Source organism: Zea mays, chromosome 7 (assembly GCF_902167145.1).
Source record: "Zea mays cultivar B73 chromosome 7, Zm-B73-REFERENCE-NAM-5.0, whole genome shotgun sequence".
NCBI lineage: Eukaryota > Viridiplantae > Streptophyta > Magnoliopsida > Poales > Poaceae > Zea > Zea mays.
In genome coordinates, this window is record NC_050102.1 from 6,773,423 (window position 1) to 6,793,427 (window position 20,005).

The following is a 20,005-nucleotide window of genomic DNA, read 5'->3' on the forward strand; positions in this document are numbered from 1 at the left end:
GATGGTCACTTGAGCTAGCATATATTTCAAACTTATACTTTTGTAATCACTCCGATAAAATAATGTAATTTTTTGTAACTTGTAAAATTTGGTAATAAGATTTCCGCTGCAAAAATATTGGTGTGTGTGATTTGTGTTACTTAATCTTGCGATCCTGGTTAAAAGTGGTTTATCCGGGGTCCTTGGGACACTCGGACGAATCATGTTAAGTTATCTGGTGCACATGCATAGCCGTCTGAGGTCTTTGAGACAAGGACAAGTGCATGTGGGTCCAATAACTTGGGAGGTTCTGCCACAGCTGGTATCGGAGCAGGATTAAGTATAATACGGTCACATACGTATTTTAAAAATAAAGTTTTGGTTTTAGAAAACCTATTTTCAACTAAACACATTGTTTGGCTTTGAAAAACAGCTTTAAAAAAACTATAATGCTAGCGACATCCTTTGTTAAGCCCTATGTTAAGGACTATCAGGTGGCTTAGTTCAAAACCACTAACCCACAACCGGGGGTATTGCATACATGTGTATTGTTATTTTTGAGGCCATTCAGTTTTGAATGGATCGACGCTCAGGTAAGGTGAGATGTGAGAGCATGACCGAACAAACGTCGGTTTAGGGGAGTGCTTAATTGTGGCGCTTGCTTATATACATGTTACACATATGTATATATGAAGGCTGTGATGTGGAGTATTTACTTTTCCGGGAATTCAGTACCCCATGGATGTGTATGGGTATACAGACATGGGAATACTGAGAAGTGTAATGTACTTGTAACGACGCACCTACGCTCAGGTAAGAAGGTGAGTTACCATAATGAGTTGCCTTATGGTTAAAGTGTGGCAACGACGCCTATGCGTGGCTCGGCGCTTAATGATGAGCTGGCCTCCATATAGCAATATATGGAGTATAAACTGTGATAAACTGTCATGTGTGAACTGCATCATGGGAAATTGGGCTGTGATGGATTTTTCTGCAGGTACGCTAACCTCGAAAATGTATGTGCAGCTGACGACTAGCAAAATACCGAGAGAAAACGTATGCCACCGATATAGAACGCTATTGCCATGTTAGATTGGCAAAAATTTGTGAGGACGCATAGGACAAGCATGCATCCTGATTGTTGCATCATGTTTGTCACCTATATATCCAAAATGCTTCTCTCGCCTTTATTCCAGTAGCCGATGATTGTAAATAATATGGTGTAATGTTGTGTTAAGAACCCCCAAAGAAATAGATGTCCTCCATTCTTTAGATAATATATTTAGGTGTTATATGTGTTTGCTCTGGTACTCGATGTGCCGATAGAAGGTTAGTGACTTGTTTGCCTAAACACAAAATTAGGCCATATTCGTATTTAGTGAACCATGACCCGACCCAAAGTTGAATTTTCTGTTATCACTCCATGACCAAACACATACAAATAAATGCCTAGATAATTTCTTTGTTGGACATAAAAGTGTACCCGAGCTTAAAACAAGAATCTCGAGTCATGTTTCTTCTAAAACCATTTCCTTGTTTGATTTGTGCAAGCTGATGTCTCTATTCCAGTTTGCCTATTCTTGAAGACCAACCTAATTTAGGAAAGCATGTCCGACCATTTTCATGAATTTGATGCCTTTGGTTTCCCCATATCTATCGAAGGCATACCAACTTAATATTATGATTGTTTTCCCTCCGTATCTAATCAGATACTAATCCTTAACCTTGTAATCTCTGTGATGGGCATAGAAATATGCTTGGGGCTAAATTATCAGTCTCCCATCATACTTCTTTCATCAAGTTTAGGTTATGGCCATGCCTTGTTCATTTCATTGGGCCATGATCTATTTGACTCTCTACTTGTAACTGTTTTGATAGCCTTGGGGCTTTTTAGTGTTGGAAAACAACTGATTAGCTCTCAAAATGGAGATTTGTTTCCCAGCTGCTGAGATGCAGGAGTTTGTTCATTCGCTCTCTTATTTAATCCATGCATTCTTGAAACAAGCCAGTTCCTCTCGCATGGAAGAAACAGATGAACGATCTGACCAAATGGATTTCTACCCAAATGCATGACCTTTTGCTAGTAAATGTGAACTCTCAACCCTTGGCTTACCGATGGTACTGAGAGGACCTACTCAATGTCAAAAGTAGTTCAATAAGTTGGTTTTACTAACTTGTAACTGCCCAGTGAACGAAGGTTGAGTTTAGAGATCGTTTCATCGAGTTGTCTAAACTCACTTTGGTTCAACCCATCCTAAGGAAGTATTTATAAGAATTGAGATTAAGTCGGCCATTAACCACCTAATCATCGCTCTAGTCGTGCCTTGATCGCCTCACGTGTGCTTTTCCAGTATGTGTGATCAGGTCGAGTCATGCTTAGTGCTCAAAAAAGTGGATTGATTGTAAAGCCAACATTTTTTGATAATCTTCACTGATGTTTCCTCGAGTCTCCATTAGCATCATTGAACTTGGATTTTCGGGCTAGCCACGGGTCAACTGTGATGTTATTCGACCTTCACACCCGTCTCGTGTGTTATGAACTTACTGTGACCACTTGTTGGTAAACCTCTTTCTATGTGTTTTACCCAAGAGGTTGCATCTGGTTTTGTTCGGGTAAAGTCGTATATCTACCGCTCGCTCAACAGACTCAAGTAGTACAGTGTCATCAGAAAAAGCATACTGCACACATGGAACCCTATGTGTTCCTCTGGCAGACATTGCCTCTATTGTTGGACATCTCTAAATTGGCCTAAGGCAATATATGTTATGTCCACTAGAGAAACAACATCCTGAGACACTCGCCTTTAATTGGAAATGTCTCACGATTATCGTTGATATGAACATGGGTTACATACTTCTCTACCCTTAGAAGTCTTTCGCTCTGAATCTCGGGACGAGATTCTTTTAAGGGGGGAGGGCTGTAACACCCCAGGTGTTTATATTCCGCTCGACAACGAGCATGGATTTAAGCACGTAATATCAGTGGGTAAATGGACGCTAAATTTTAATCATCTTCGCCTATCGCGATTTTAATATCGCGTCGGTTTCGTCTATCGCGAGTGCGACATCATTTTTATTTTTATTTATCCGGGCTCTTCCAAAATTTTCGTATTGTTCGGAACATAGTCGTTTCGAATATCGGTGCGTTCGGTGATTATTTAAAATTCATCGCTCGCGCGAATACGAATTTGGAGCCTCGATCGACTCTTGAGATTTTTATCCCGGGCAAATTAATTGGAACTCGTCGACTAAGGTTTTCGGCGCAAATAATTCTGTCCCCACTCATCAACCGAGAAAATCGCGTCTGAGAATTTATAATTAAGATTTGGTTCTCCACGTAAATTATCTGTTGTCGTGGAATCGGGTGTCGACTGTGGATGAAATTATTTTATTCCAAATCAAATAGGTTACAGTCTGAAGTACTGTTGTTAACACCGTTCGAATTTGTTCCGACGACGTCTCGCCCCGATCCAAAACTTTGGATATAAATAACGGATGCAAATTCATCTAATTCTGAAGTACTCGCTAAATAAAATCATGTCCCATTTATTTCTATCAATCTCATTTGACTCGGCTCATTTTTCGCTAAAATCTAGAGTTAGAAATATCTGCGAATTTTATAATAATAATAAAAAAACAAACTACCAGTCGTCTTCCTCCTTATCCCCGCCGCCCCCTACCCCTGATAATCTCTACCGCCGCCCTCGCCTTCAGATTTTTCCGCCGCCGCCGTGGGGATCGAGTTTATCCTGCGCGGTGTGCTCATCTCCATCGTCTCCTGTCGCTATCCCTCTCCCTGGATACTTCTCGCGATGCTTATCTCCTCCCCGCGCGCAGCTTTTTCCTGGTCAGTTCCTTGCCGCGCCGCCGCCGAGTTCCCTGCCCGCTCCTCCTTCAGCTCCCAGCCGTCGAAGCTCTCTACGTGCAGGGGCTTCCCAGCCATGGCAGCGCCCGCCTCCCTGCTCCCAGCGTCGTGCCCAGCTGCCTCTCTCTCTCTCCCTCAGCGCGCCTCCCCAGCATCGCGCACTCCCTGCTCCAAGCTCGCCGTCGAAGCTCCCCTATCGCGCCCCTAGCTCGGCTCTGCGCGCCGCGCGCGCTGCCCCCCGAGCTCGCCCAAATCAGACAGTGCCTTCTCTGCTCCTCCCTGTCTCCTTCCTCTACCTCCAGCTGATTTCCCATGGCAGGCATACAGCTTCGCGGTCGCCCAATCTCCCTACTCGGTTCCTGTCGGTGCTCAGCTCCTGTTTGACCCGCTGCGCGGTTCTTCCCCACGGCGTCGTTTTCCCTGCGTTCGCTCGGCCCTGAAGTTCCCTGGCGCTCGCCCAGCTCGGATTTCATCGCGCACTCCTTAGTTCGACACTCGGTGCTTCTCCATGGATGGCCGATGCTACTCCATCGGTTCGCGCTCGCCGCGCACATGGCCGGAGCTTTTCCCTGCGTCGTGTGTGTTCCGTCATCCTTGCTGTGACTTTGCGTCGTGAAGTTTCCCTGCACGCGTCGAGCTCCCACACCGAATCCATCCCCATGTTGATGCATCTCTGTTCCAACTTGTCGGCCGCGGCCTCGCCTTGGTCTATGCTACAGCCCGCCGTCAAAATTGTTGGAGTCGCTCAACTCGCCAATCGCATCTTGGCCGGTCGTTGATTTCCTATTCGCTATAGTACAACACCGCTGTTAGATCTGGTCTCCAACCCGCCATGGCGCTTGCCGGACTTTACCGGTGAAGTTCATCGTCGTCCTCTGGTCCCAGCCCGACCCATCCGTGCGCTCGCTCCTCATCCATCGAGCTTCGCGCATGCTCTCGTTTGTGGTCGAGATGCTGAACTCGTCCTTCCTTGTTCGTGACTTCGTCGTCGCCAGAGCCCTCACTAGATTTGTGTCCTCGCCAGCTCGCTCCAAACCCGATCTCGTCGTCGTTCCGTACGTCATCAAGAAATCCCAAGAATCAGGTGAAGATGAAGCTAGCCATGTGATATTCACCAAGTGCTCAACAAAAGCTCGAACAAGTCATCGATCGCCATCCTCATCTACGTCAAGCCCCAAGCCATGAAGACACTCTTATGCTGGCCACACATCACCAGCTCGACAAAAAGGAATCCCATGGGTATCTGGTCAAGAATAGAAACTGTGTGCCTCGCTCACCAGACGTGTGTGATCAATGACGTCAACCGGAAATCGTCATCGTGCTTCCGACTATCGCGTCGAATTAGTTAGGGTAAGCAAATTTGTTATTCGTGCTAGTGGATTGATGAATGGTTTGACTAGGTATAATATTTATTAGATTGCCTGAGTCGCTTTGGTAATTTGATCAATGTCGTAGGATGAAAGAGGTCGCAATAGGTCCTAGTGCTTGCGGGATTGCAGGTGTTAAAAATGTGATGTTTTATTAATATATATGTGATACACAGGTTAACCGGGAAATTAGTAGCAAGAAGAATTAAATCGGTACTTCGTATCTGATGTGTGGTCGAAGTAACGTTACGGAAAGTAGGTCTTGTGTTTGTGTTTCTAGTGTCTAGTCAAAGTATAGCATATGGCGGGTTTCGTCTAAATTGTATGGAGTCGATGCCCTGCTGTGATATCCATGATGCTTAATGCTTGGTTTTAAGTGTTTCATCCTTTTTAGTGTAGATTATCTATCTTATACTCTTTATACTCGTGCTCATACATGTGCATCGTGCATCTCATGAGGTACGATAAATAATCGCGTGGTGCGGAAGACGAGCCATGTCGACCCCAAGCGCGGGCTAATCCGCAGGATGATGCTGATGGACAAACCGGAAGATGGATAATCTGAACGAGTGCCAAGTCAAAGGATACTCGCCAAGACGTCGTCTAACAACACTAACCTAGTGTTATTCAGGCAAGCCTCGGTGCATTTGCCACCTCCTTGATGTTTTAAAAATCTTTATCACCTTGTTTGATGCATTAGGTGATAGGAGTTGTGTGCTAAACCGTTGATGCATTTCCTTCCTTGAACAATTGATTAACCTTCCTTGATACCCTTTTTGAAAAGAATTTTATGATGCTTAGCCTTGCTTTAGCAAACAAAAATGTTTTGTTTTAAAACAAAGGTGATGCTTCAGTGGGTGGGAAGTTTTTAAAATAAAACTTGATGGTGGATCCATCACGACCGTGAGGGGTTCAACATCGGAAAAATGTACCTCTGCCAGGTACCAGACTTTGGGTTGAAAATAATAAAGCTGAGACAGGGCGGTTGACTTGCACGAGAAGGGAGTCTCGGTGTAGTGTCTCCGTCTAAGTCAATTAAGGACCTTCTCGATGTAGGCCTGCTGACCGAGGACCCTTTAACTGGTCACATGCCTCATCATGGGTAAGCTTTGCCTCGGGCAGACTAATACCAGAATAAGATAACACACAATGGGAGTGGAGAGATGGTGAGAGTAGCGTGTACCCTCCGTGGCAAGAGGCTGGACGGTGGTGTATCTGTGCTCTCGGTTGGCGTGAACCTGATCTGGTCTTAAGAACCCTGGTGGCGAGTTGACATATGCAAGGGTTAAGTGCTACATATGTCGTGTGATTGGAGATCCTCAACTGAGTATAATCGATTCGGATCGCCGTAACTTCGCGGACATGAAGACTTGGTCACTGACTTACACGTAGCATTCCAGTGAACTTAAAGGGTTGATAAAAGATGGCTAGTGCAGGTCAAGTGATTGCACTTGGGTAGAAAGAACTCTAGATGCAGGTAATTTTACTTAACCTGACAAGTAAAAATGGATTTTTAAGGATCCACTCATAGTAAGCTTTTCTGCAAAACATGGTCTTTGATTCTTGATAAGCCATACCTTGAATCCCTCTAGCCAGCATACCCTTAAGAGTCTTTTCTTTAGTCGGGTAAGTCTTGCTGAGTAATTCTGTACTCAGGGTTTTATTCCCTGTTGTTTTCAGGTTATATTTTTGTGCTGCTGATGATGGTGTTAAGTGTCGGTGGGCTCGGCCTTCTTATAAGTCTAAGGAACTCTTCTATACTTCTTATTGAGGATGGTCACTTGAGCTAGCATATATGTGACGAAACCTCCCAAGTAATTAGGCCCACCTACAGTTGTCCTTGTCCAACGGACCTCAGACAACCCTGTGGGTGCCCCTGAATCACTTGACAAGTTCGGTATCTGCTTTTCTTACCTTTCCCAAGAGTGTTTCACCCGTCACGCAGACATTACAAGCATCGGAGTTACGAGAATGCGGAAGCAATTACATGAACTTACCTTTATTTAAAAGTAAGATAGAGTTGAATATTTACAGACCAGAATATATCCTATGAGTGCAGAGTAATATTATTACACATACCAAGGGAGGCAAAAACTCCTCCCATAAAGTTTTTAAACAAAAGTTCTTATGGAGGATCCTTTCCTCCCGCAACTTCATTCCTGGTGTTCTTCCTTCGGTACCACCTTAGAACAGAAGCAACAAAAGTTTGTCGCTTCCTCACCTAAAAACAACGGGGAATAAAACCCTGAGTATGGAATTACTCAGCAAGTCTTACTCGACTAAAGAAAAGACTCTCAAGGGTATGCTGGCTTAAGGGAGTCAAGGTAAGGTTTCTCAATGATCAAAGACTCTGTTTAGCAGAAATGCTTACTAAAAGTGGATCCTTAAAAATCCAGTTTTATTGTCAGGTTAGGTAAAATTACCTGCATTTAGAGTTCTTTCTACCCTAGTTCAAGCACTTGACCTGCACTAGCCAATTTCTTAACAAACCATCATCTTTACTGGAGTTCTACGTATAGGGCAGTGACCAAGTCTTCATAATCGCGAAGGTACGGCGATCCGAATCGATTATACTCAGCTGAGGATCTCCAATCACACGACATATGTAGCACTTAACCCTTGCATATGTCAACCCGCCACCGGGGTTCTTAAGACCAGATCAGGTTCACGTCAACTGAGAGCACAGATACACCACCGTCCAGCCTCTTGCCACGGAGGGTACACGCTACTCTCGCCACCGCTCCACGACCATTGCGTGTTATCTTATTATGGCCTTAGTCTGCCTGAGGCAAAGCTTACCCATGACGAGGCATGTGACCAGTTAAAGGGTCCTCGGTCATCAAGCCTACATCAAGACGGTCCTTAATCGACTCAGACGGAGACACTACACTGAGACTCCTTTCTCGTGCAAGTCACCTGCCCGGTCTCAGCTTAATCATTTCAAACCCAAAGTTTGGTACCTGGCAGAGGTACATCTTTTCCGATGTTGAACCCATCACGTCCATGATGGATCCACCATCAAGTTTTATTTTTGAAAACATCCCACCCACTTTTGCCACATCATCTTTTTGTAAAAACAAAACATTTTGTTTTTCTAAAGCAAGGCTAAGCATAAAAAATCTTTTGTAAAATGGGTGATCAAGGAAGGTAATCAAATCCAAGGAAGGTAATGTAGGAATTGTTTTAGCAATCAACTCCTATCACCTAATGCATCAAGCAAGTGAGAAAGATTTTAAAAGCATCAAGGAGGTGGCAAATGAACTGGGGCTTGCCTTCGTTTATAGGTGAGTCAGGCTCGGATCCGCATATGTCAAAGTAAAAACAATTTCCTGTCTGATGTTCCGCAGGTGGTGGTGGTGCAGTCTTCTCTTCTTCTATCTCAATCTCTTCCTCATTTTCTAAATATAACCATATAGGTATATATATAAGAATGAATGCCATGTAATGCTCATGAGAGTGCAAAGATAATAATAGTTTATTATCTAAAGTCTTGAATACAACTTTCCTTCACGGAACTCCAAGAACCTAGGGTTTCCGGAGTCAATAGTGAAGTTCAAAGAGCAAGGGGGTAGGATTTTGGGTTCTAGTATCAAACAAGGTCCAAATCAAACCAAATTCTACCCAAGGCTTCTAAATAATGTTTAGGGTTCAAATAAAAAGTTTGGGCATTTTTGGAATTATTATCTATTTTCTAAAAATCCAGAAGCCATGCTTTAGGCTATTTTAAATAACCCAAAATTCCCTATTTGTCCTAAAAAATCATAAAACTATTTTTATTAAATTCTATGGAAAATTAGGAATCTAGGAAAATTAGTTTGACATTTTTACCATTTTTCTGCATTTTTCTACAAATTTCTAAATTTGGACAGAAAAAGAAAAAGGAAAGCCATGAATAGTGCTGGGCTGATTCTAGCCCAGGCGGCCCAAACCCAGGCAGAAACGCGCGCGCGCCCGCATCCGCGGAGGCAGGTTTGCACAGAGGCCCTCGCAGCTTTGGTATCCGTTAAGAACCCCTGGCTACTGTTCAACGTTTTACTGACATCTACAAAAACAACCCCGCGCTTCTATCCTTTCTCCGTTCGAAGTCCACGGCGGCGAACCGCGCAGGGACGTACTCCGGCGAGCACCTGGACCAGCCGGAGGGAGCCAAGACTGGTGGCCCCGAGTGGCGAACACCGAATTGGATCTCCCCCGAACAATTCCCCTAACTTAATTTCATGGTTGGTAAACTATCAAGCTCTGTCCACGCGGACCGCGGACGATGAGGACAATTGCACGCGTTCCCGGCGACTAGTGGGCTCCTAGTTCAATTCGGTGGTTAGGCAAGCATCATAGGGTTATGAGAATACTCAAACGAGGGAGCAGAAGGTGTGGGCTGACCTGAATCGCGCTAGCCGCGGTGAGCTGTTCTTCGCGGTGTATTCGAACCGGTTTGGGGAGAATCTGAAATTAGTGCTCTCTAGTGGGGGGGGGGTTTGGGATGCAGGTGTGTGCAGTAGCTGCTGGAATACATGGCGAAGCCGAAGGGGCTCAATTTATAGATCCCATCGACGGTGGTGTCCAATTTCGCAAGGTCGTGCTGGCGGCCGGAGGGAAACAGGGATACTGGAGCAGGGGATGGGTGGCTTTCACCGTGGCGCTTTCTCCGGTGATCACCGGTTGAGGAGCTACGACAGTTACCGGTGAGCTGGTGCGGCTAGGGACGACGTGGTGGAAGGCTTGGAGCGTGGCACAGCCGCAGTAATGCACGGCAACTCCGGTGACGGCCATGAGGCCACGTCGCCGGTGAGAAGGGGCAGGGGACAGCGAGGCCACATTAGCTCATGCACATCCGCGACGAGATCTTTACCCGGTGAACGAAATCCATACGCCCGTGGCACGAATCTCGGCGAAGAGGTCGCTGGCGGTGAGCATTTTGCGCTGGCGTGCTGATCCTTATCAGGTCACTGTACCATGGCGAAATCCGATTCAGTGTACCTGACAGTCGAAGTTCAGGGCCAAATTTCTCCCAAATTTTGATGGCAACTCACTTAAGGTTCTGCAGCAAAGTTGTAGACCAAGGATTCAGCTACAATTTTTCCACAACATCTATAGCCAAAATCCTACTAAATCATGTTTGAATTGGTGCCCAAAGTTCCTGCAGTGCACTGTCAGTCTGAAAATTCAGACTTAAATTGACCTGACAGCCCAACTTTGGGTCTGCTTATCTCCAATTTCTTCATAACAACTAGGCTTACCTTCTTAAGCAAAGTTGTTCTCCTTTGATAGGTTTACACATCTAATGTGGTGACCTAGGGTAAATTCTCAATAATTTGGAAGATACAAGGGCTCAAAGTTGAGTCAACCACACTGAAATTCAGACTTAACCAAAAGGGTCAAGTGTGGCGCTTTTGCACTTAAGTCCAAATCTCAAGTTTTGGATTGCAAATCCACCTTCTTGTGAACCATAATACTTAAGATGCTTTATTAACATGGTTTTTGCACCTTTGCCCAAAAGTGGACTAATTTTGCACTTAACCCCCTAGGGTTTGGATTTAGGGTTTTCTAGGGTTTCAATTAGGGTTTCTGGTATCTCAAGGGTGTAAATGTAACTTAAAACCATCCTTAGTAATATTTTATGACTATTTTACTTAGTCTTTGGGGTTTTCTCTATTTGGCTCTTGTTTTACCCTTCAGGATCCCCTTTAGGGTTAAGTGTCCTACACTAGGGTCTTATTTGCAAAATGCTATAGCAATACAACTTGTTCGAAATTTTTACCTAGTGAATGCATCCTAGGTGTATCAAACATATGAAATGTTGATGCTCATGATGTTATGCTCAAGTTTTAGTAACAGTAACACCAGGGGTGTTACATCCTTCCCCCCATAAAATAATCTCGTCCCGAGATTAAAAGTCCTAGGGTAAGTAATGGAAAAGGAAACGCGACATACTTTTATTTCCTTATTTTTGGTACAAGGCAGGGGTGGTTTGGGACTCACTCCTTTATTGCAACCACTTTATACACTTTACAAATTACATGAGGCTAAAACGCCTGGGAAATTCTTATCTAAGAAGTCTTGAGTTTCCCAAGTAGCCTCATCTTCGGAATGTTGGTTCCACTATATCTTGTAAAACTTGAGAGTTTTCCTTCGGGTAATCCTGTCCTTTTGATCCAAGACTCGAATGGGATGCTCAGAATATGTCAAGTCTGGCTCTAGGACAACATCTGTCACTTCAACGGTTCGATCGAGAAGCCGAAGACACTTCTTCAGTTGTGACACATGGAACACATTATGTACTGCAGACAAGGTTTCGGGTAACTGAAGTCGATACGCCACTGGTCCATATCTTTCAAGAATAAGAAAGGGACCAATGTATCAAGGTGCGAGCTTCCCTTTTACCCCGAAACGTGTTACACCCTTCATTGGTGAAACTTTTAGGTAGACATAATCTCCAACCATAAAGTATAAGGGCATCCGTCGTTTGTCTGCATAGCTTGAGCTTTCTTCAAATTATGAATTATTCTTTGAACTTTTTCTTCGGTCTCTTTCACCATATCAGGCCTAAAAAAGTACCTTTCACCTGGTTCAGACCAATTTAGCGGAGTACGTCATCCATATAAAGCTTCGAAGGGTGCCATCTTAATGCTTTCTTGATAGCTATTATTATATGAGAATTCCGCTAACGGCAAACATTCGTCCCATTTCTGTGGAAACTCCAGAACACATGCTCGCAACATATCTTCAAGTACCTGATTGACACTCTCAGTCTGCCCACTGGTTTGAGGATGATAGGCCGAACTGTGGAGCAATTTAGTACCCAAGGATTTATGAAGTTCTTCCCAGAATTTGGATATGAATTGAGGTCCACGATCCGACACTATAGTCTTCGGAATACCATGCAGGCTGAGAATACGAGCAATGTACAGTTCCGCATAGGTGATGACGAGATATTTTACTTTGACTGGAAGGAAGTGGGCGATCTTTGTAAGTCGATCAATGATAGCCCAAATGGAGTCAAAGCCTTTTGTTGTTCTGGGTAATCCCACAATGAAGTCCATACTAATATCTTCCCATTTCCATGTTGGTATTGGTAAAGATTGTAATGGACCGGCAGCTTTCAGGTGTATGGCCTTGACACGTTTACAAGTGTCACATCTAGCCACATAGCGTGCGATTTCAATTTTCATCTTCATCCACCAATAATGTTGTTTTAGATCATGATACATCTTAGTGCTTCCGGGATGAATAGAATAGCGACTAATATGTGATTCATCCAAAATTTGCTGGCGGAGCTCTTCATTCTTTGGCACAACTATGCGATTGTTGAACCATACAACACCTTGATCGTCTTTTTTGAAACATTTGGCTTTTCCAGCCCTTATCTTCTCACGTATATGTTTCATACCCTCATCATTTTTCTGTGCGTCAATTATCCTTTGTAAAAGGACTGACTCAAGCTTTAGTTGACTTAAGGCTCCTTGTTGGATCATTCTCAGGTTTAACTTCTCCATCTCCTGGCATAGTGTATTGTCAGAGGTCTTCACCGTAAGACAGTGACAGGAAACCTTACGGCTAAGTGCATCTGCCACTACATTGGCCTTGCCTGGGTGATAATGAATCTCCAATTCATAGTCCTTAATAAGCTCGAGCCACCGCCTTTGTCTCATGTTCAACTCTGACTAGGTGAAGATATACTTCAAGCTTTTATGATCTGTATAAATGTGACAGATATTACCCAGCAGATAATGACGCCAGATCTTCAGGGCATGAACCACTGCAGCTAGCTCCAGATCATGAGTGGGATAATGCTCCTCATGTCGGCGCAACTGCCTTGAAGCATATGCGATTACTCGGCCTTCCTACATTAATACGCAGCCGAGACCACTGCCTGATGCGTCACAATACACATCAAAGGGCTTATTAATATCCGGTTGAGCCAATACCGGAGCAGTGGTTAATAATACCTTCAATTGCTCAAAAGCTTCATTACATTTTGAAGACCAATTGAATTTAGTATCATTCTTCAATAGACTTGTGATTGGCTTCACAAGCTTGGAAAAATCTGGTATAAATCGGCGGTAATAACCAGCCAGTCCAAGGAAACTTCGGACTTGATGAACAGTGGTTGGGGGTTTCCACTCCAAGATGTCCTTGACTTTGCTGGGATCCACCGCAATCCCCTTGGCAGACAGTTTATGTCCCAGAAATTGAATTTCTTCCAGCCAAAACGTGCACTTACTGAACTTGGCATATAATTGATGTTCTCTCAAGCGCGTTAACACGATCCGTAAGTGTTGGGCATGCTCCTCTTCATTCTTGGAATATATTAAAATATCATCTATGAAGACCACCACGAATTTGTCCAACTCGGGCATAAATACCGAGTTCATCAAATAAGTGAAGTGGGCAGGAGCATTTGTCAGTCCGAAAGATATTACCAGGTATTCAAATAATCCATACTGCGTAGTGAATGCGGTTTTTGGTATATCCTCGGGCCTGATACGGATCTGATGATAGCCCGATCTGAGATCAATCTTGGAGAATACCCTCGCTCCGGTCAGTTGATAAAATAAAATGTCAATCCGCGGAAGAGGGTACTTGTTCTTGATAGTGACCTCATTCAGGGGTCGATAATCCACACACATCCGTAAAGTTTGATCCTTCTTCTTGACGAATATGGCTGGACAACCCCATGGTGATGAGCTTGGCCGGATGAATCCTTTCTCTAGTAGATCTTGTAATTGAATCTTCAGTTCTGCCAGCTCATTTGGAGGCATTCGGTACGATCTTCTAGAAATGGGAGCCGTACCGGGATTCAACTCAATTACAAACTCTACATCCCTTTCAGGTGGCAATCCAGGCAAATCCTCTGGAAAGACATCTGGGAACTCGCTTACTACCGGAATATCCTTGATCTCCGGTATAATGGCTTCATAAGCTCTGCCAGTAGTTTTGGTTGAAATGGGGATAGACAAAAGAATTTCCTCTTGATTATGACTCAACCTGATGGTTCTCTGATCAGTGTTGAGGGTTGCTTTATGTCGGGCCAACCAATTCATGCCCAAAATCACATCTATGTCTTGGCCTTTCAGAACAATCATATTAGTAGGAAAGTCCCGTCCGGCCAATGTTACGGGCACTTGATAGGCCACTTCTCTAGTAAATATTTGTCCCCCATGTGAGTGAATTTTAAACCCTTCCTTTGATTCATGGTATGAAATGCAATATTGCTCCACAAATTTCTTGCTGATGAATGTATGAGAAGCACCAGAATCAAAGAGAATAACTGCGGGATGATTGGCCACAAGGAACGTACCCATCATTACCGGCTCACCGTCCGGTGTAGTGGCCACTTGCGTATAATAAATTTGTCATGTCTTCTTTATGTTCTTGCCCGCATTTCCCTTAGCTTGAGAAGAATTCCCAGTACCTTGTTGATCGTTTGAGTGATTCTGTTTCGGGTAAGGGCAATCCTTAATAAAATGCCCAGATTTTCCGCAATTGAAGCATCCCGTTGACGAATTGGGAAGGGCAGGGAATCGAGTGCCTGGGGCACCCGGCTGACTTGTTGCAGTGGGGGCAGCATTGGGACAGATGAACACTGGTTGCTTAAAAGGGAAGGAGGGTGGACGAGAGAAAGAGCGATTTTGGTTAAAAGGCCGGATAACAAACCGTTGCCTTTTCATAGGGCCCTGACTAGGCCTGTCACCTCCAAAACCCTTGGATTTTCCGGCGCCTGCATACTTTGCTTCAACTGCTAATGCTGTACTGACAGCTCTTCCATAAGTAAGGTCGATGCAGGTTGCCATCTTTCTTTGCAGTCGATCATTTAAACCTCTCATAAAACAATTCTTCTTCTTCAAATCTGTGTTAACTTGATCGATTGCGTACTAGGATAAGTGATTAAATTTATTGAGATACTGATTAACAGTATCCCCTCCTTGCTTCAGCTTCATAAATTCCTCCTGTTTCAGGTGGAGGACTCCCTCAGGCACATAATGCTCTCTGAAGGCTAACTTGAATTCATCCCAGGTTACTTGATGACCAGTCGGTTGCACGGCAACAAAGTTCCCCCACCAGGTGCTGGCAGGGCCACGCAATTGCTGAGCCGCGAACAGGGGCTTCTGAGTTTCGGAACACCGAAGATGTCCGAAATTCTGCTCAATAACGCGGATCCATTCGTCTGCTTCTAAAGGGTCTTCCGCCTTAACGAACAACGGTGGGCGTGTTTCGGAGAAATCCAAATAAGAGGTTTCACGGGGGCCCTGCTGATAACCCCGCCCGCCTTGTTGTTGGAGCTATTGACCCGCCATCTCTCGTAGAAAACGGGTATTATCCGCTGTCACGTTTACCAAGGCGGCGATAGCCTCGGCAAGTGTGGGAGGGACTGGAGGTGGGTTTGGTGTTGCCTCCCTCCCACGGGAGGTACTAGCTCCGTCCTGAGCACGAGTCCGGGAAGGCATCTGTGGCAACAAACATTTGAAAGCAATATAATATGCCAAAGAAAACCATCCATTTTACATTACTAAAAAGAGTAATGTTACAGACTCAAATTTTACAACAGGATTTCACTACTTATTATACAATAACACTACCTATTATACAATAACACTACTTCTATTTCTACTATCACACCACCACTCCTGCTTCCTGTTGCTCCTGGCAGCCTCATCGTCGGGTGTGGGAGACCACTCATCGACCAACCTCACAGAGGGAGGGGGCCTGAAAAGGTCCAATTCACCACCAAAAGCTTCTCCCGCTACGTGGGAGAGTCCGGCTTCCGTCCCGACAGGATCCGCAGGTTCATTCGGGTGCAATTGCGAATACAGTACATGAACTTCTTCATGTAGGGTATTGCAATAAGCCTGCAGGTCATCAATGGCCGAGTACCCGAGCTTGAGCTTTTTCCTCCTTGGCCCAGGCAAGCGAACGAGATTGAACTACCCAATCGAGCGCTAAATCTCGGTCCGCGAGCTGATCTCGCAGGCGACGGACGTCACTTCTCAATTCATTAATTCTGTCGCCATCTACGACCCATACGTCAGTCCTGCGGCGGAGTTTCGCTTGGAGCCGATTCACTTGCGCTTCAAGATCCCCTATCGGATCATTACTCCCACTACTGCTATCCTCGTGTCTTGGGGCCAGTTGATGACATGGCACACCAATTGGTCCAGTATGCTTGTGCGCAGTTCTCCTCGTGCGCGGCGGCATTTTGCTAAGGAGAAAAATTTTATTAGCATAGTTCTTAGCATGATGCATGTGTAATTACAGAATCAACCTTAGTTGATTCACACCTTCTATATGTTGCACTCTTACTATCTGGTCTTTAAGATAAACTCTTCAGAAATAGTTAGGTGAGAAGGGAAGAGATTTTCTAGATAAGTCTTTAGAAAATTCTTTTGAAGATGCCTCATAATATCTGCAGAGAAGGGCTTCGCTCCGATACCAGCTGTGATGGAACCTCCCAAGTAATTAGGCCCACCTACAGTTGTCCTTGTCCAACGGACCTCAAACAACCCTGTAGGTGCCCCTGAATCACTTGACAAGTTCGGTATCTGCTTTTCTTACCTTTCCTAAGAGCGTTTCACCCGTCACGCAGACATTACAAGCATCGAAGTTACGAGAATGCGGAAGCAATTACATGAACTTACCTTTATTTAAAAGTAAGATAGAGTTGAATATTTACAGACCAGAATATATCCTATGAGTGCAGAGTAATATTATTACACATACCAAGGGAGGCAAAAATTCCTCCCATAAAGTTTTTAAACAAAAGTTCTTATGGAGGATCCTTTCCTCCCGCAACTTCATTCCTGGTGTTCTTCCTTCGGTACCACCTTAGAACAGAAGCAACAAAAGTTTGTCGCTTCCTCACCTAAAAACAACAGGGAATAAAACCCTGAGTATGGAATTACTCAGCAAGTCTTACCCGACTAAAGAAAAGACTCAAGGGTATGCTGGCTTAAGGGCGTAAAGGTAAGGTTTCTCAATGATCAAAGACTCTGTTTTGCAGAAATGCTTACTAAAAGTGGATCCTTAAAAATCCAGTTTTATTGTCAGGTTAGGTAAAATTACCTGCATCTAGAGTTCTTTCTACCCTAGTTCAAGCACTTGACCTGCACTAGCCAATTTCTTAACAAACCATCATCTTTACTGGAGTTCTACGTATAGGGCAGTAACCAAGTCTTCATAACCGCGAAGGTACGGCGATCCGAATCGATTATACTTAGCTGAGGATCTCCAATCACACGACATATGTAGCACTTAACCCTTGCATATGTCAACCCGCCACCGGGGTTCTTAAGACCAGATCAGGTTCACGTCAACCGAGAGCACAGATACACCACCGTCCAGCCTCTTGCCACGGAGGGTACACGCTACTCTCGCCACCGCTCCACGCCCATTGCGTGTTATCTTAATCTAGCCTTAGTCTGCCCGAGGCAAAGCTTACCCATGAAGAGGCATGTGACCAGTTAAAGGGTCCTCGGTCATCAAGCCTACATCGAGACGGTCCTTAATCGACTCAGATGGAGACACTACACCGAGACTCCTTTCTCGTGCAAGTCACCCGCCCGGTGTTGGGGGTATGCTTCGAAGCCGAAGATCCTAAAGAAAGAAACACCTTCGGTAAGTTCACTTCAAAGCAGCGCCGAAGCTATTGCCTATAAAGCTTCGGCATAGTGACATGTCTCAAGACGAAGGGATGAACCGACTTAAAGATGAAATGACTTAAAGACCCATGATATTCTGTGTCATTATTATAGTTTGTTGTAAAGGGCATAAATGTAATTATACACAGGCTGCATCCTGTGCCTATAAATAGGTGAACAGTACCCCTATACTGTTCACGGAATTCTGTAATCACGCATTGGGCATTTGCTTCTGTATTACACTGGTATTTCAGCTTTCCTTCAAGCCAAAGGTACATTTATAATTTGTCATCATTTCCATAATGATAGAATAAAAACGAGTTAATAATAATAATAATCAATTGCTTATATTATTTCTTCATATTTTATGTAAATCCTTCTTCACTGTTCATTGTGCTTATGAAGGTATGTCATTCATAACCTTCGTCCGGAATTCATTATATCCTAAGGGAGATAATGTTTCGAAGGACGAAGGACCATAATATTTAACCATTTTTGTGTTGCCTTGTTCTTGATTTCGAAGAAGTTAAGAACAAGTCCCCAACACCCGGTCTCAGCTTAATCATTTCAAACCCAAAGTTTGGTACCTGACAGAGGTACATCTTTTCCGATGTTGAACCCATCACGGCCATGATGGATCCACCATCAAGTTTTATTTTCGAAAACATCCCACCCACTTTTGCCACATCATCTTTTTGTAAAAACAACATATTTTGTTTTTCTAAAGCAAGGCTAAGCATCAAAAATCTTTTGTAAAACGGGTGATCAAGGAAGGTAATCAAATCGAAGGAAGGTAATGCAAGAATTATTTTAGCAATCAACTCCTATCACCTAATGCATCAAGCAAGTGAGAAAGATTTTAAAAGCATCAAGGAGGTGGCAAATGCACCGGGGCTTGCCTTTGTTTATAGGTGAGTCAGGCTCGGATCTGCAGATGTCAAAGTAGAAACAATTTCCTGCCTGATGTTCCGCAGGTGGTGGTGGTGCAGTCTTCTCTTCTTCTATCTCAACCTCTTCCTCGTTTTCTAAATATAACCATATAGATATATATATAAGAATGAATGCCATGTAATGCTCATGAGAGTGCAAAGATAATAATAGTTTATTATCTAAAGTCTTGATACAACTTTCCTTCATGGAACTCCGAGAACCTAGGGTTTCCGGAGTCAATAGTGAAGTTCAAAGAGCAGGGGGTAGGGTTTTGGGTTCTAGTATCAAACAAGGTCCAAATCAAACCAAATTCTACCCAAGGCTTCTAAATAATGTTTAAGGTTCAAATAAAAAGTTTGGGCATTTTTGGAATTATTATCTATTTTCTAAAAATCTAGAAGCCATGCTTTAGGATATTTTAAATAACCCAAAATTCCCTATTTGTCCTAAAAATCATAAAACTATTTTTATTAAATTCTATTGAAAATTAAGAATCTAGGAAAATTAGTTTGAAGTTTTTGCCATTTTTCTGCAATTTTCTACAAATTTCTAAATGTGGACAGAAAAAGAAAAAGGAAAGCTATGAATAGTGTTGGGCTGATTCTAGCCCAGGCGGCCCAAACCTAGGCAGAAACGCGCGCGCGGCCGCGCCCGAGGAGGCAGGTTTGCACAGAGGCCCTCGCAGCTTTGGATATCCGTTAAGAACCCCTGGCTACTGTTCAACGTTTCACTGACATCTACAAAAACAACCCCGCGCTTCTATCCTTTCTCCGTTCGAAATCCATGGCGGCGAACCGCGTAGGGACGTACTCCGGCGAGCACCTGGACCGGTCGGAGGGAGCCAAGACTGGCGGCCCCGAGTGGTGAACACCGAATTGGATCTCCCCCGAACAATTCCCCTAGCTTAATTTCATGGTTGGTAAACTATCAAGCTCTGTCCACGCGGACTGCGGACGATGAGGACTATTGCACGCGTTCCCCGCGACTAGTGGGCTCCTAGTTCAATTCGGTGGTTTGGCAAGCATCACGGGGTTATGAGAATACTCAAACAAGGGAGCAGAAGGTGTGGGCTGACCTGAATCGCGCTAGCCGCGGCGAGCTGTTCTTCGCGGTGTATTCGAACCGGTTTGGGGAGAATCTGAAATTAGCGCTCTCTGGTGGGGGGTTTGGGATGCAGGTGGGTGCAGTAGCTGCTGGAATATATGGCAAAGCCGAGGGGGCTCAATTTATAG

The 20,005-nt window shown here is 44.3% G+C and overlaps 1 pseudogene; it reads left to right on the top strand.

Moving 5' to 3' along the window:
• Nucleotides 1-4,356: 4,356 nt before the first annotated feature.
• On the top strand, nt 4,357-4,824 carry LOC103631957 (uncharacterized; annotated as a pseudogene).
• The last annotated feature ends 15,181 nt before the right edge of the window (nt 4,825-20,005 follow it).